We start from the raw sequence: 15,675 nt of genomic DNA, 5'->3' as shown, positions 1-15,675 counted from the left end.
CACTACCGACAGTAAATCATGGATAATTTAATTGCACACAACTTAGATTGTATTAGCGTCATTTGTCTGATTTAGGTATAGCCAATGCCTTGCTTGACTGTACTTGGGGATCGCCTTATATTCCAGACAATATGCATGATTTCATTTAATTTCATTCATCGGCTCATTTCTTACAACTTTGTACCCCTTCCGGTAATCAGTAGGTAGTGTGCCTTAAAAGTAATTTATCTGCGCCTAATAAAACGTCATGCTTGTTATTTATTTCCAAGAATATGCTTTCAAGTTATATCAAATTCATGTGTTTGTGTTCAAGACAGGCTCATTTTGCTGATTGTTGTTTCAAAACTTAACCAATTGTTTGATATAATGCATATGTTTGCCAGCAGACGTGAAATCCAATTAAGAAATATGCGGTTTTGTTACAGATATACATAAATGAAGTGTTATTGACAGAAACATGATCTTGTTCAGAACTAATTGTTTGAATGCAAACTCTCTTATGTGCCTACAATGATAAGAGCTATACCAAATGTCAAGAAGGATTTGGAAACGGTTACAGTATTACAGAACCTCATAATTCCTGCAAATGATGTTGAAAAATCTTATTCCGAATGATTTAGGTGAAAGTGAGAGGGTGTAATTCCAAACACGACATAAAAGAATCGATGAGACACAGTTTGAGTGGGGATTGATATTGAAGGTTAAACGCTGTTGAAAACAGTCCTCGGAGTACTTGTTTTACAAGGGTAGTTTAGTCAAGGACTGGATTTGAATTCTCGACCAAATATCAATGACGATTATACACCCTTCTTCATCAAGACTTTTCAATTATTAAGCGCGAGTTCGTGAACTGCTCGCTGTCTGTCGGAGAGCCTCTTTCTGAATTATTTATTCTGCTGTATTGATCTCAGTTAGCTCACTCCGAAAACTATCTGATAGATTTTGTATTACACGATGGTCAAGGCGTTGATTCGATGATATAGAGGGACCAGCAAGGCAAACTTCCTTTTTGAAGAGGGACTTATCTTTTTGACGATGTGTCTTGCCTCCACTGAAAAAGCTTCCGCAGAACAGAAGGTGTAAACTTGCGGATGTGCTCGTAAATAATTTCTCAGAGTGGACAACTTTGCCTGTCTTGGTTGTCGTTGTTGTCGCGGTTGTCGCTGTTCGAGTTTAAAATTTCATCAGAGGTTCTTCCGTCTTTGGTTGTTGTCCCTTTGAAATTTTTTCATGCACACGTCAATTCATTAACACCTTCTGTTTCAGAAGGATGTACATTAGCTTGCCCATAGTGCTAATATCTTATTAAGAAAAGACATCTAAAGAATTAATCTAAATCTCATTCTCTTTCAATCTGCTTGTTAGTAGAAGGAATACAATTTCTGCCTACTCGGGGTATTTTCATAAATATTTATAATGCATACGAAGTATGAGTTTAATGTAAAGCTCAGTAATTATTTCTTTTAAAATTGTTGCCATAATCATATTCGTAGTAATCATGAAGTCTGAGAGCTTTCCACGATGTCAATAAAAGACATAGCACCATTTCTGTAATTGTGAGAATTTCTGAATTATTGCTGACGGTACAGTTAGTAGTACGATTCCGACTATATCATTAGCATGTGGATAGTAATCGATATCAAATAATGATGATACGAGGTGGTCTCACCCCATCAGCCGCGAGGCTGTCACTGTCATAATTCACATTCAAACATATCCTGAATCGCTGGCATGTGAAATTTGGAATCAGAATAAAGTGGACAAATACACAGATGTATTTCAGTTATGATACCGCTATGACAAACGCTATTTGTATTGAGTGAATATTCAGAAACATGACAGAAATGTTTCCTAGCACTTAGATAATGGATTTGTTCCGGGTATCAGGACATGAAACTCAGCTACTGAAACAGTCCGGAAATGTACAGTTCACAGACGGAACTTACACAATTTGAATTGTAGTCATTCCGTTTAGTAATGGAAGAAAAAATGTCATGACATTCATGCATTTTTTCAAATTTATGTAACAACTTCATGCTGATCGATATGTTGATATATTTGAAAACATACAAGTCGTATTTGATCTTGTTCACATTCAAGGTTGATTTCAATCATCTTTCAAGTTTCTCAAAACATGCAGTCAAACAGCAAACATGCAAAATAAAACCAACCTCTGCCTGATACTCCTTTTATGCGTAAAGGTTAATTTATTCATCAATTTTAGCAGGTGGCATTTTCAAATATATTGACCTATTTAAAGCATATTTGTTGAGGGAATCCAAGCAGGGGCTATTATTACAAGAATAAAAAACACCAAACCTGCAACAATTTCTGTCATGGCTTTCTAAGATGATAATCTAGAGCGTACATCCGCAATACAAAAACACTACGCATGCTGAATTATTTGTGAAAAACGGCCTTGTATGCAAATATCAAAGAGAATTCATAGAGGTTGGTATTAACAACCTTGCTGGTAGCTTCTCTTGCCTGACAGGATCTCCAGAAGAAAAAAGGAAGGAAAACAAAACAGAGTTACTTGAAAATGCAACCAGATTCAGGATGTTTGAGTTGATGAGAAGAAATTGCCAATGTACGCTTACAGCCCGTCGAAGCGAGTATTGATTTAAGCTGTGATAGATTAGAGAGCTAGATGGTACTTGATTTGGTTCAACTAGTGAAAAAAATACAATTCAACTGGAAAGAAAAGCTATTACGACTGCCTGCAGATATAATAGCACTGGAAACTTAACAATTAACTTGCCACACAGTTTCTGTCTAACACATGGAGCTTCTGTGGTAGGGTGCACATCCGTGAGACTGAGGCTGAACAGACAGTGAGGCTGGATGGAATCAACATGGCTTGGATATGTAATGCTAACAAATGGACACTTGTTTTTGTTTTTTTTTATCTTGAGTGCTTATGTTTCATGTATGATGGGGTTTGGACTCGAACAGGTGTAATATTGTTTGATGTATGGTGGAATAATGATGTTTTCATGAATTATGTGGGTTTGAAGTCAAACAGGTATATGCTTGGGTAGAGGTGGAATAATGATGTGTTCATGAATTATGTGGGTTTGAAGTCAAACAGGTATATGCTTGGGTAGAGGTGGAATAATGATGTGTTCATGAATTATGTGGGTTTGAAGTCAAACAGGTATATGCTTGGGTAGAGGTGGAATAATGATGTGTTCATGAATTATGTGGGTTTGACCTCAAACAGGTATATGCTTGGGTAGAGGTGGAATAATGATGTGTTCATGAATTGTTTAGGTTTGACCTCAAACAGGTATATGCTTATGTAGAGGTAGGATGGGAAACACCAGAGTGAGTGAGTGAGTGAGTGAGTTGGGTTTTACACCACCTTTAGCAACATCCAGCAATATCATGATGGGACACACCAGAAATGGTCTTCACACATTGTACCCTATTGAACCTGGCCTTTTGCGGGATCAGTGAATGCCTGAACCACTTGGTAACCTCACCAACACTGTCAGGTTCAATGAACAGTGGTCATGGGTATCAAGAAGGGATATCAAAGCATTTTTTTAAATTTATTTATTTATTTATTTATTAATTTATTTATTTATTTATTTATTTATTTATTTATTTATTTATTTATTTATTTATTTATTTATTTATTTATTTATTTATTTATTTATTTATTTATTTATTTATTTTTATATTTATTTATATATATATACACACACATACATATATATATATTGATGAGGTGGTCTAGCATAGTGGTTAAAGAGTTTGCCAATCACGACGAAGACCTGGGTTTGATTCCGGACATGGAATTACAATGTCTAAAGCCCATTTCTGGTTTCCATTGCCATGATATCACTGAAATATTGCTAAAAGAGATGCACAACCTTTTCACTGACTCACTCCTGCTAAATAAATGTAATAATCTCCGAGATGATGTTAACCCCAAGTTTACCACACCTGGCTTGTTCAACACCCTGTTTGGTCAAGATATGTCACCTCTCTCTCACAAACTACAAGTCACTACAGTGTGTTCTTCAATGCACTAGAAGGTCGCAGGTTCGATCCCCGACCGCGTCATACCAAAAGACGTTTAAATATGGTACTTGTTGGTCCCTGTCTGGCGCTCGGCATTAATGGGTACAACAAGGACTGGTCGGCTTGGAGTCAGTAATACTGTGTCTGAGTGGGGTATTCATGTTTCACTGCGGCATGGTATCTCAGAGGGCTAGCACTATAAAACCAGCTTCAGTCTGGGCTAGTACAAGCAGCCGCACATACACATCCACACACATGCACGTCGTCATATGAGCGAAATATTCTCAAGCACGACGTTAAACCCAATTTCACCTCACCTTACAAACTACAAGTCACTACAGTGTGTTCTTCAAGGCATGAACATCGGTGTCTTGTATTCCCACAGGAAGGACATCTTATAATGGTTTGATTCCATCCCTTTCCACTTTGTGATTCTGGCTTCACCAATATTGAGGTAATGGCCATATCATAGAGTGAAGTCGACCGTCATAGATTCCCATGTTCCGTGTAAGGAACACCATAATGGTTTGATCCTCTTAACATGTCTTCCTGCATTGTATCCTGCTCGGCGTGAAATCCTAAAACCAACTGCATTGCAGGCCCCTCTGGGGCCATCTTCTTAATGGCTTAATCCCCTAAAATACGGGTTTACTGCTGATCTCTCTGTTGCCCTTTCTTGCTATCACAATGGCTGAGATGGCCATAGAGGATCTCACCCGATGTCGTTTGATATCGAATATATCAACACAAGTCGATAAATGTTTGAAACTACCACTTTTATCAGTACTGTTATACATTTGATAACCAAAAACAAGACGTTTATAACAGATGATAGACTAACTCTTCGTCTCTGAATATATATAATTTTGATAGTAAGCCCATTTAAACTGAAAAGGAGCCCCAGGGAGACCAGAGATTCAGAATCTAAGGAAATCTAGACTTGCTTTATTTAGGGCTTTAGCACTGCAGACAGGGCTTGGCAGTAGGGAAAATTGTGGTTCAGGGGCTGTGAGACAGACTAAACAGATGATAATAAACTTGATATGAAAATGCTCAAGTGTGAGGTTCTTTTCATCATTTGACATCTCTCCTCATTCTATTCAGTTTGTAACTTGTCATAAACTCTATTCTGTAAGTACCTCTTGGGGGCAGAGAGATACCGCTAAGTCATATCATTTGATTGTGGTGTCAAAGTAAGTACTGAAAATAAGTTCAACCCGTGAAGGTCCAGGTTAGAATGAATCTTCAGTAACCCATGCTTGTCGTAAGAGGCAACTAACGGGATCGGGTGGTCAGGCTGGCTGACTTGGTTGACACATGTCATCGGTTCCCAATTGCACAGATCAATGTTCATGCTGTTGATCACTGGATTGTCGGTCCAGACTCGATTATTTACAGACCGCCGCCATATAGCTGGAATATTGCTGAGTGCGGCGTAAAACTAAACTCACTCACTCACTCAAAATAAGTTCAAGAACAAACGCTTGTTTCGCATGACGAAAGTTAATCTGTTGACATTACTGAATTCCTGTAATCATATGGAATTTTTTGTTTGTTATTTTACTCTTTTGAGTAGTGCAGACGAGCAACGTTGTGTCAAAGTTGAAGAGACCTAGTAGATGCTTTGTGTTATCTGAGGTTTGCCAAATGATGACTTAAAAGGAACGAGCAAGGACCTAACTTTTAGTTGAACACTTCGAAGTTCGTCACATTGGTATTTGACTGTATAAACACTTGCATCATTTGTATCAATACATTGATAATGATACAATCATTACACCCTAATACCTGTGCCACTTATGCAGTATGTAGTGAATAATTTGAGTTTTACGCTCTTTTGACAATATTCTACATAACAATATATGGCAGGGAACACCAGGAATGAGCATCACATTACATATCCGTTCGGAAATCAAACCCAGCCTTTAGGTGTGCCGAGCATACGCTTTAATGACTAGGCTACCCTACTTATATGATATGTATGACTCATATTGACCAAAGGACACTCGGGCTGACATGGTGCAGCTATCCTATTTTTTCACAGCCGTGCTGGTAGATGGCAGTCAAGGGGACTGATTTTTTTTAGATTTGGTTGCCAACAGTTGCAATTAGTATTCATTGGTACAATGTTACAAACTTCATTTCTGCTTCTCCTCCCCCAAACAGACAAGTTAGTTTTTCAAGATGGTCCGCATTATCGCACAGCTGCCCACCGAAGATAACAATGATTTTGTTCCACCCTCTCGGTTGACAGACCCCTATGGATAGTGTTAGACTGTCATGGAGACCCCTATCGGCTTACACAACTCTGAACAAAGTCTCCCCACTTTCAGTGGACAGAATCCTGGTGGTAATTACCTCCATCCTCTCTACCTCCATCAGCATGTGGCAAATGTCCACTTGATAGTGCTCAGCCAGCCAACACTGATTCTAATGGCCCCTGTCTACAAACTAATTAGACCGGTTCCACTGGACCATTTGATCAAATGGCTAAATCCCTGGACCATGTCCATCAAAATGACTCGGCCAACCAGTGGACGTATCACAGATGTTGAGGTCCAGTCACCCTCCCATGGTGGCCATTCTCAGAGGCTAACTCTGACATCTCCTTGAAATCAAATCTTAAATATTTCATTAGGCTTGATGGATGAATAAGTTACCCTTCCCACAAAGCTTCAGTCAAGACCTCTTACTTTGTTCTTAAAAAAGACTCTTGTTGAGTTGTTGAAATTTGTGAATATGACATGGAGGAATTTTCTCCAGAATGTCATTTTTCTTCCCCTTGCACTAAAATTTGGACACTGTTATTTTTCAATCAGTGTCATCTATACATGTTCAGTAAAAGTGCAATGTTTCCTAGGGGACGAATAATAATATGAATTATCTTCATGTTTTAAATCTGTTGCAAAATTTATGGCAAGATGATGAAATTTGGAGAATGTCTAATTGATAAAATTATGGCTGTCCGGGCTAATGATGTTTTCCACAAGACTGGCAATGTTAGTGTTATCAACGTGAGGCGGAAATGGTTCGGAGGGGTTAGCACTCCAGGGCATTGTCCGCACCGATCATGTGACAGGGCGAACAGCAAGGGTGTGACACTCCAACCATGTTCAGGATTTAGCGCGGACCTAACATTATTTCACATCAAGTGGTCTTTAGGTCGTGTAGGGTCATGCACGTGTCTGCTTTGTTCATCTCATTAGAGAGTTACATTAAAGCATGCATCTTTATGTCCGAAGCATGTAGTTCTTTATGCGGGAGCTCTTCAGAACTTGAAGAAAAATAAGATCATGGTCAATGTTCATGCTTCAAAGAGGATCAAGCAAACGCTTGGGCAGTTATTGAAATCGTTCCACGCGAGTGCTCGTTTAAATCATATTGACTCGGATGTCAGAGTGGTCATCTGATAACTTGGTTTAAGATACGGGTTGCCACCATGTTTGACTACACACGTGATATTTGCATCAAAAGGTTTTATTTCCTAAAATGTTGTGGGTCCTTTTTTGGCTGGAGTGAGTCATGAAGTTTTGTATGAGGATCAATAGTGTGCCGTTTGCTGATCGTAATAATGTTGGCATTGATGATAATTGACCCTGAATAAAGTGAAACCGTGCGAGTAGGAATGTAACCATGCTTTATTATGAGATCATGTAGACAATTGACCGAGGAAAAATGATATCTATATGTAATTGCTGGTCATTAATCAGGATTATTTGGTTAGTTGATCTCATGGCTTACTGTGTGATTCAGCAAGGGGAAACAATATCTTGTTGATAAGATTTATCTAGACGCCATCAAATTCACATTCCAACACTTTCAGTCTATGCTAATGTAATATCCAGCAATGCCTTCTTGGGAAGACACTGTCCAACTCAACAAGGAGAATGTTGTTGATTTTTAGAAATGAATTTTAGATACCTTAAAATTCACATACCACCATCTTCAGTTTATGAAAGGAAGACACTGTTTGATTTGGAGTGAGTGAGTGTGGTTTTATGACCGCTTTTAGCAATATTCCAGCAATATCACGGCTGGGGACACCAGAAATGGGCTTCAGCCATTGTACCCTTGTACCATATGGGGAATCAAACTTGGAACTTTGGTGTGAGGAGCAGAAGCTTTAACCACTAGGCTACCCCACAACCCCGATTCAATAAGGGGAATGTTGTTGATAAGATTAATTTTAGACACCACATACCAGCACTCATTTTATGACTTAGTAATTTAAGGCAGTATCATCTTGGGAAGATACTGTCTGATTCAACAAGGAGAATGTTGTTTAGACTAATCTAGGTAATGTCCTTGATGACATCAATCTTGATAGTGTCACCACATACCAGCATTTTCAGTTCATGATTTCACCTTCAACTTATGTCTTTGTATACATGTGTTGAAACGATGTCTTATCGGCAAGATGTCAGAATGGTACGACAAACAGAAATACATATTCTGTACTTCTTGTCTCGATTTCCAACATCTTGACTGGTCAGTGAATTAGTCTGAGGACAAAGATCATTTCACCTGTTCTTGCCTGAAGCCAATTAGATAATGACCAGAAGCATTATGGGGTAAAATGAGAAGTAATCGGTGGTTGGGAGGGCATGAGGTTCCTAATGGCATCATGACTGACACATGAAGGTGTGTGCAGGTGCTTAAAACGTTGCCATAGTGATGTATAATGGCCACTAGCACTTCATGAAATTGTTTCTATATTTGGACCTGCCATGGGTTTGTTTTAATCACCTTGAGCTGGTAGTTTTTAGTTGGTTCTGAAAGAATCGAAAGTCTTTCAGTCCTTGTGAAGACTTTTTAGGACATGACAGTCTTTTCCTCAGCAACTCGTCAATACAATGAGAGTAAAGAAGCACACCTGTGATAAAAATAGGTGCTGGATTGCACAAGGGAATATAAAGATGTTCGCTTTGTATTTGGGCTCCAAGGCACATTTCTGCTAAAACCATATACCTCCATAGCCAGTGCATTCTCAATTAGTTTAAAGGGGGAATCACTTTCCGATGAATGCTTACTCCCTTTGGACCTCTTTTACTACTTAGTCACCTTCCACATCTGAAACATCTTTTCCCCTACATTTCTCGCTGTTTCCTAAAGTACATGAAAAATATATCAGTTTAGGGAATTGTATCTTCATTTATTTGGACAAGCCATTTATCATCTTGTGCCTCGCTTTCTGAATGCTCTGAAATAGCAGACAGCATTGGGAAATCTGTATGAAGGTTTGGAAATAGCAGACGGCAATGGTAGATCTGTATGAACATTTGGAAATAGCAGACGGCAATGGTAGATCTGTATGAAAGTTTGACAATAGCAGACGGCAATGGTAGATCTGTATGGAGGCTTGAAAATAGCAGACGGCATTGGTAAATCTGTATGAAAGTTTAACAATAGCAGACGAAAATGGTAGATCTGTATAAAGGGTTGACAGTAGCAGACGGCAATGGTAGATCTGTATGAGGGAATGAATAAGCCTGGGTAAACATGTTTGAAGTGGTTTTGTTAGATGTAAGGTATACTTGTATTACATTTTATCACACCTAATAGTCTCAGCCAAATCAATACATAACATGCATGTAGGAGTGTCTAGACGTGTCGTCTCAAGACGAAGTTGTTTACTGTCAAATTGTGAGATGCACTGTGGTCAGGCTCTGTGAGGTTGATATCTCCAGTGAGCGACGCAAGCTGCTTTCAGAAACACAAAATGTGCTGAAAACACGGCACATCGTGGTTAAATCCTATTCCTTGAAATAAGAGCACATCATTGCATTGTTAGTCAATTACTTCATGGCTACAACTTGGGAGTGATCTCAAGAAAAACGAGCATGATCGGGAATCCTGTACTGCGGGGTTTGAAGGTATTCGAGTGGGTCGACAAGAAAGTGGTGCTCAATTTGTACATCCCATGCAACAAATCACATTTTCAATTTGACCCACTAGAAAGAAATCACATTGTCGAGCACTGGATTCTCTGGTGATTTCGTTCGAAAAATCAAACCCGACATATCCCAATGATTTTGTGAAATGGCTGGCTGGCAGAGTAACGTGGTTGGGATCCGATTACAGATTAAACAATGGCTAGCCCAACTTACAACTTAACATCTGTTGTCAGCTACCTGTCTTTCTGTTGAGGTTAAATTTGAATAATTCCCATAGTTTCTCAGGATATCGCTGTGGCCCAAAGCCAGGGGCACAATTAAATTACAATTGGATTAATTTGGTTCATTTTGTTTGGAGAAATGGGAAGCTTTGTTCAACCATTGCAGTGCAGTTTGGTCATTATGGCTCCATTCAGAGTGTGAATGGTGGCCAATTTCATACCAGTTGATATGCTATCGATTAAGTTTAAAATTTATCATCTTGAGTTGTGAAAGTTCCTGTTTTATTACAGTGCTGAAACCAGGCAATAGACTTGGTAAATATGAAATGGTCACGGTATCAATGGAACCAGTTGGAATTGCCAACACTTGAAAGGTTGAACTCATCATCCTTCGTAAGGTCTAGTGACTGAATGGGCTAGATTCTACTGCTGTATTATTGAGTTTTCTCTCTTTCAATGTGAAATAATCCTGTACTAAAAATATGGATTTGTTTGTTAATCTTAGAATATATGCCTTGAGATTGGGAAAATGTTTCTGAACGTTTATTGTGTACGTCAGACCTTGAAAGGAAACGTTCACATGAGATATTAATGTTTTTGTTGAGCCTTCGATACATGGTCTTATTGAAAGTCTGGAATCCCATCAACACCATAAAAGATGAGTTTTATGATAGGCCTATAGCACTCTCTAAGCATCTTGCCATTTTGGCGCCAATGGTTGCCTGTGGCTCCAACACCAATAAAACGCTAGAACTTCTGGAGTGTACCAAGAGACAGAGTTCTGCCTGTTCTGACAGAAATTACACACACAAAACTTGCCGATCAACAATTGTTTATATAATATTGTTCAATCAGTGTAAAGATTGTGCATCTGTAACAACAGATTGTAACGTTCACCGACAATATTGCCCAGTTCACTCTGTAACATATGAGTTGTGGTAGGCGTATAGAAACTTTCCTGTTTGGTTGGACCAGAGCTACAGGGAGACCTGTGAGTGACCTTATCATCTGTAGTGTAAGGATGCCTTACACTCACAAGATAGAGTGCTTGTTATATTGTATGGTATCAACATGATTATGTTACTGACATTTCATTATCTAACAAATCTCACCTCTAACTGCTCAATTTATCATGCCTCTGTCTGACTTGGGCAAGGTTTGGCATCAAATACGGACAAGATCCATGTTTTTCCCATCAAGTAATTTTCTAAGCGCACGTCTTGAAGATTTCATAAGCGTCATGTTCCTGGTATTAGTGAGTAATTCAATTGATAAATTTTATCAACTAATAAATTCTGATTTTCAAAGTTGAGAGCAAACAAAGAACAATTTTTCGAACGTGGTATCTCCTTTGAAATCAAATTTCCTATGTTCTGTGGCAGAGTTCCAATCGAAATTCTGTCTTTTAGCCTAAGTGGTCATGGGATTGCTAGTGTACAATCTCTCATGTTTCGGCAATTCTCCGACCTCTCACATGTTTGATTCTATCCATCCCGAGCGGTGCAACAACTGTAGAAAATTGCTTCGATGAATCAAGCTGAGTGGAGAAATTCCAATGCCAGAGCGGGTCTTTCAGGGTAGAGACGATGACAATTTTACAAGATTTACATTGAAATTGCAATGACTGAATAAAATAGTCTTAGTTGGAAGGCAAATGGCAGAAAATTAATCCCACATTTCCATTGCTGGACGTATTAAGCATGGTTGTGCTAATTTGGAGCTAGAGGTGCGTGGAGTCACTGCTCCAACTTAGTCTCTTGAAAATTCGTTACTACAGGCTAATTAAATTAGAGGCAAAGTGACCTCATAGTAGTGATACAAGCCAAGAACTCGTGTAATGCCTCTAATTACAAGAAGCTGCAATGGATGCTCCCTAGGGAGCAGTTATTATCTCAGACATGGACAGGGGTGATTTCTTAAATGGGGAGAAGCTGGTACCACACATAATCACATGGTTAAACATGGTTAGAATCGCGATGGATCTCGGAATTTCGAGGGCTGATTCACGTTCAAACGCCATTTGTTGGGGAAAAAACGCAAATTTTCTGGCAAATTGCACGTTTCAACTCCAGCCAATCAGATATTGTCATCTCAAGAGTCAAAGCTCTACTCAGACAGTTCATATCAAATTTTGGCTCTAATAAAAAGATCTTATGTCATTTGATTTCATTTCATCTGTACAGAGAAACTGACCCCTTTTTGATATTTGTCGTAAGTCCAGATGATTGAGAGGAAAGCAAAAAATCAATGTTTGTGAGACATCAAAAAAGATCTAAGTTTAAACATAATCCATCATCCTTGAACAATCATGACGAAAAGCGTAACTGGAAAATTAGTTTATGAACACTTGTTTTCCTTTGGACTGGGACAGGAAACTCGGGTCGGATGGGTCTTAAGAGGACCCAGTACCCATGGGACCACCCGGACCCATGGATCTTCAAGTGATATGTTGTTGATGTTCTGAATAAAGGTCCATGATAAAACCACGAGTTGCTTATGTTGGCATTTGAATCGACTAAACACACAATCCGTCTGACGTATTTATATTTGAATTTCAGTCGACTTCAGTGCATGCGTGATCTCTCTCAAATAAGCTTTGCCAGGACTGGAGTAAAACTTTTCCCAATCCGACATTTTTTGCCCAACTCTTTTGACCTACAGCAGGCACTGGGGTAATGTTCAGAAATAAGGGGGGATACCCAGGAAGTTAATTGAGACTTGTCAAGTATCTGTGTGTAGGTGCCCTAGGAGACTAATGCTTAGTCCCTGAATATGTATAATTATGATAGTAACAATTAACCCATTTAAATAAAAAAGGATCCCCAGTCAGATGAAAAATTCAGAACCTGAAGAAATCTAGATTTGCCTCATTTAGGCTTTAGCATTACAGGGAGGGTAAGGCAGTAGGGAAAATAATGTGGTTCAGGGACTGTGAGACACACTAGTGCCCTATCATCCGCTTTAACCTGCTTAGTCCAGAACTTGTACATTCCAGGAGGGAAACATTGGAGCAAATTATATGAAATGTTTTGAAATTCAACTTTTTAAAACACATGCATTGGCATCTTTGGTAAACAGTCTGACATTTCACTCAGTTAATCTCATCCATATTTTTCTCATTTGCCAACAAAATAGATTAATCTGACAGTTTATGGTAGGCCTACATTGTTGTTGGTGTTTGTTAGCTCTTGATTGTTGGGATTGTGGAGGTCCATTGTTATCTGCTGCTTTAAAGGTCACATATTTCATTAACCTCTCCTTGACAGAGGTCATGGTAAAACAAAGGTCAAACATGGCTGTTTTTAAGCATCAATGTCAGATTAAGTTTGTGCTAATTCCTCAGGGAAATTCTTCTTTTCCAGCTTCCCATTTGCTTGGAACTTCTTGGTTTGCTAATTACCATTTTCCGAAAAAATGGCCAATTGTCTTTGCAGATTGGGTAAATACTAGAAATTATGCCCTTTTGATAAGCCATCCATTTTGTTTTGGAACTGTCAGAGTGGAGTGGTCTGCAGGAGAGTGCATATCACATATTCATCGCCTTCTGATTTTATCGCAGTTCATGCATTCAAAGTGGCAGTGGCTTTTGTTATCTCTTGTAAAGTTTTTCAACAATTGTCAGAAGAATCAGTGAACGCTCCTCGCCATGATCCTTTCCAACGAACAGTTTATGTTGGGTATAAATACATGGGAACAGAGTGTATTCACCAGTCCTTCTTGGTTTCATTCTAAGAGAAGGAGGGCGCTTGTCGCCATGTTGTCCAAGGTGTCACAATTTCGCTGTACAAAGTTGCATCCCTTGGGTAGACTACAAGTCAATTATGGTTCTATTTTTGTCAGTTCCATAACCATTTTGTGGGATTCATCAGCGAGGTAAATGTCTGCAACCTGCTTACGTCAGGCTTTCCTCAAGCAATTAGCTGACAGGCTGTGATATAACTGAAAAACTTTTCAAACATTTTTTAGCCCAACTTTTTTGATAACTGGCCGAGGAATCAGAAAACGATCGCCATGATCTCCTCCAACAGAATTTATGGTGTGGATGATGGAATGATGGAAAATATTCAAAGTGAAAATATCAGCACAATGGAATATTTTTAGGCCAGATGACCAGGTGTTTGCTTGTGGTGAAGTTTGTTTTCTTTCTCCTACCACTTGTGAAGATCTGGGTTAGAATATTGATCTTCAGTAACCCATGCTTGTCGTAAGAGGCGACTAACTGGATCGGGTGGTCAGGCTCCCTGAATGGGCTGACACATGTCATCGGTTCCCACTTGCATAGATTGATGCTCATGCTGTTGATCACTGGATTGTCGGTCCAGACTCGATTATTTACAGACTGCTGCCATATAGCTGTAATATTGCTGAGTGCGGCATAAACCTAACGTCACTCACTCACTCACTCTTCTTCCTACACTGAGGGATGTGGGTTAGTCTTATTGTTAAAGCATTTGCTCATAATGCTGGAGGTCTGGGTTCAATTCCATGCATGGTTACCATTTGTGAAGCCTATGCCCCAATCTCAGTCATTTCTGCAACATTTCTAAAAACAATACACACAGGTTATCTGAAACCCACTTTTCATGTATCTTGTCAAACTGTTGTCTTACAAACGAGGAACCTCGAACATGGACTATTGGTTCCATTTTTCCCATGCGACTACATGTTATTGCCTCCATTTTCAGCAACTTTTCACAATTTATCTGGCTTCCAAGAAGACAACGCAAATAAAGTTATTCCCCAAACAAAATGATTTACAGCCCATTCCAAGCCCGTCTCAGAGGTTGCTTGCTTCCGTGTCCAATTTGATCATCATTTCATTGGTGTAAAGTGGGGTCAGTGGTATAAACCTCACCATTATCATAGTGACAGATATAAACTACAGCCATTATCAACAGTCATACATGTGAACCCAGCAATTATTGTCTGGCACCGTGCGCGTTATGATGCCCTCACGTTATATTTCACCGTATCCCAGCACTTCCCTTCCTTATCACCGATCACGCTTGTTCATTTATCAAACAGATCGTCTGACTTTTGTCAATTTATATTTCACATTGACTGGCTTAACCTTTATGATCTACTGGGACTGCCTACGTGATAGTGCGGAGCTAGCTTCTGCCTGGAGAGGTGAAGGTCAGTGGTTCAGGTTCGTGGCCTTGTCATACCGGAAAGTATTAAAATGAGTTAGTGAGTTTAGTTTTACACAGCACTCAGCAATATTCCAGCTATGTGATGGCAATCTGTAAATTAATCGAGTCTGGACCAGACAATCCAGTGATCAACCGATTGGGTTGGGAACCGATGACATATGTCAACCAAGTCACAGAGCCTGGCTACCCGATCCCGTTAGTCGCCTCTTATGACAAGCATGGGTTACTGAAGATCAATTCTAACCCGGACCTTCATGAGTGAAAGTATTAAAAGATGGCACTTGTTGTTTCCATGCCTGGTGCTTGGTAGTAATGGGATGGAACTAGGACAGGTCTGCCTGGAGTATATTGTGTGAGTGGGGTGGCTTGAAACTGTAA

General features: G+C 39.3%; 2 protein-coding genes across 2 annotated transcripts in view; one reads left to right on the top strand and one right to left on the bottom strand.

Moving 5' to 3' along the window:
- Positions 1 to 15,675, top strand: part of LOC124262247 (cysteine--tRNA ligase, cytoplasmic-like) — a 299,881-nt gene that overhangs the window by 129,521 nt on the left and 154,685 nt on the right. The gene's annotated exons all lie outside the window — the stretch shown is intronic.
- The window catches only part of LOC124262248, a 156,559-nt gene that overhangs the window by 83,477 nt on the left and 57,407 nt on the right, over positions 1 to 15,675 (bottom strand).

This window comes from Haliotis rubra, unplaced genomic scaffold (genome assembly GCF_003918875.1).
Source record: "Haliotis rubra isolate DU_JTF1 unplaced genomic scaffold, ASM391887v1 Scf83, whole genome shotgun sequence".
Lineage (NCBI taxonomy): Eukaryota > Metazoa > Mollusca > Gastropoda > Lepetellida > Haliotidae > Haliotis > Haliotis rubra.
This window is presented reverse-complemented; position numbering and strand designations above follow the sequence as displayed.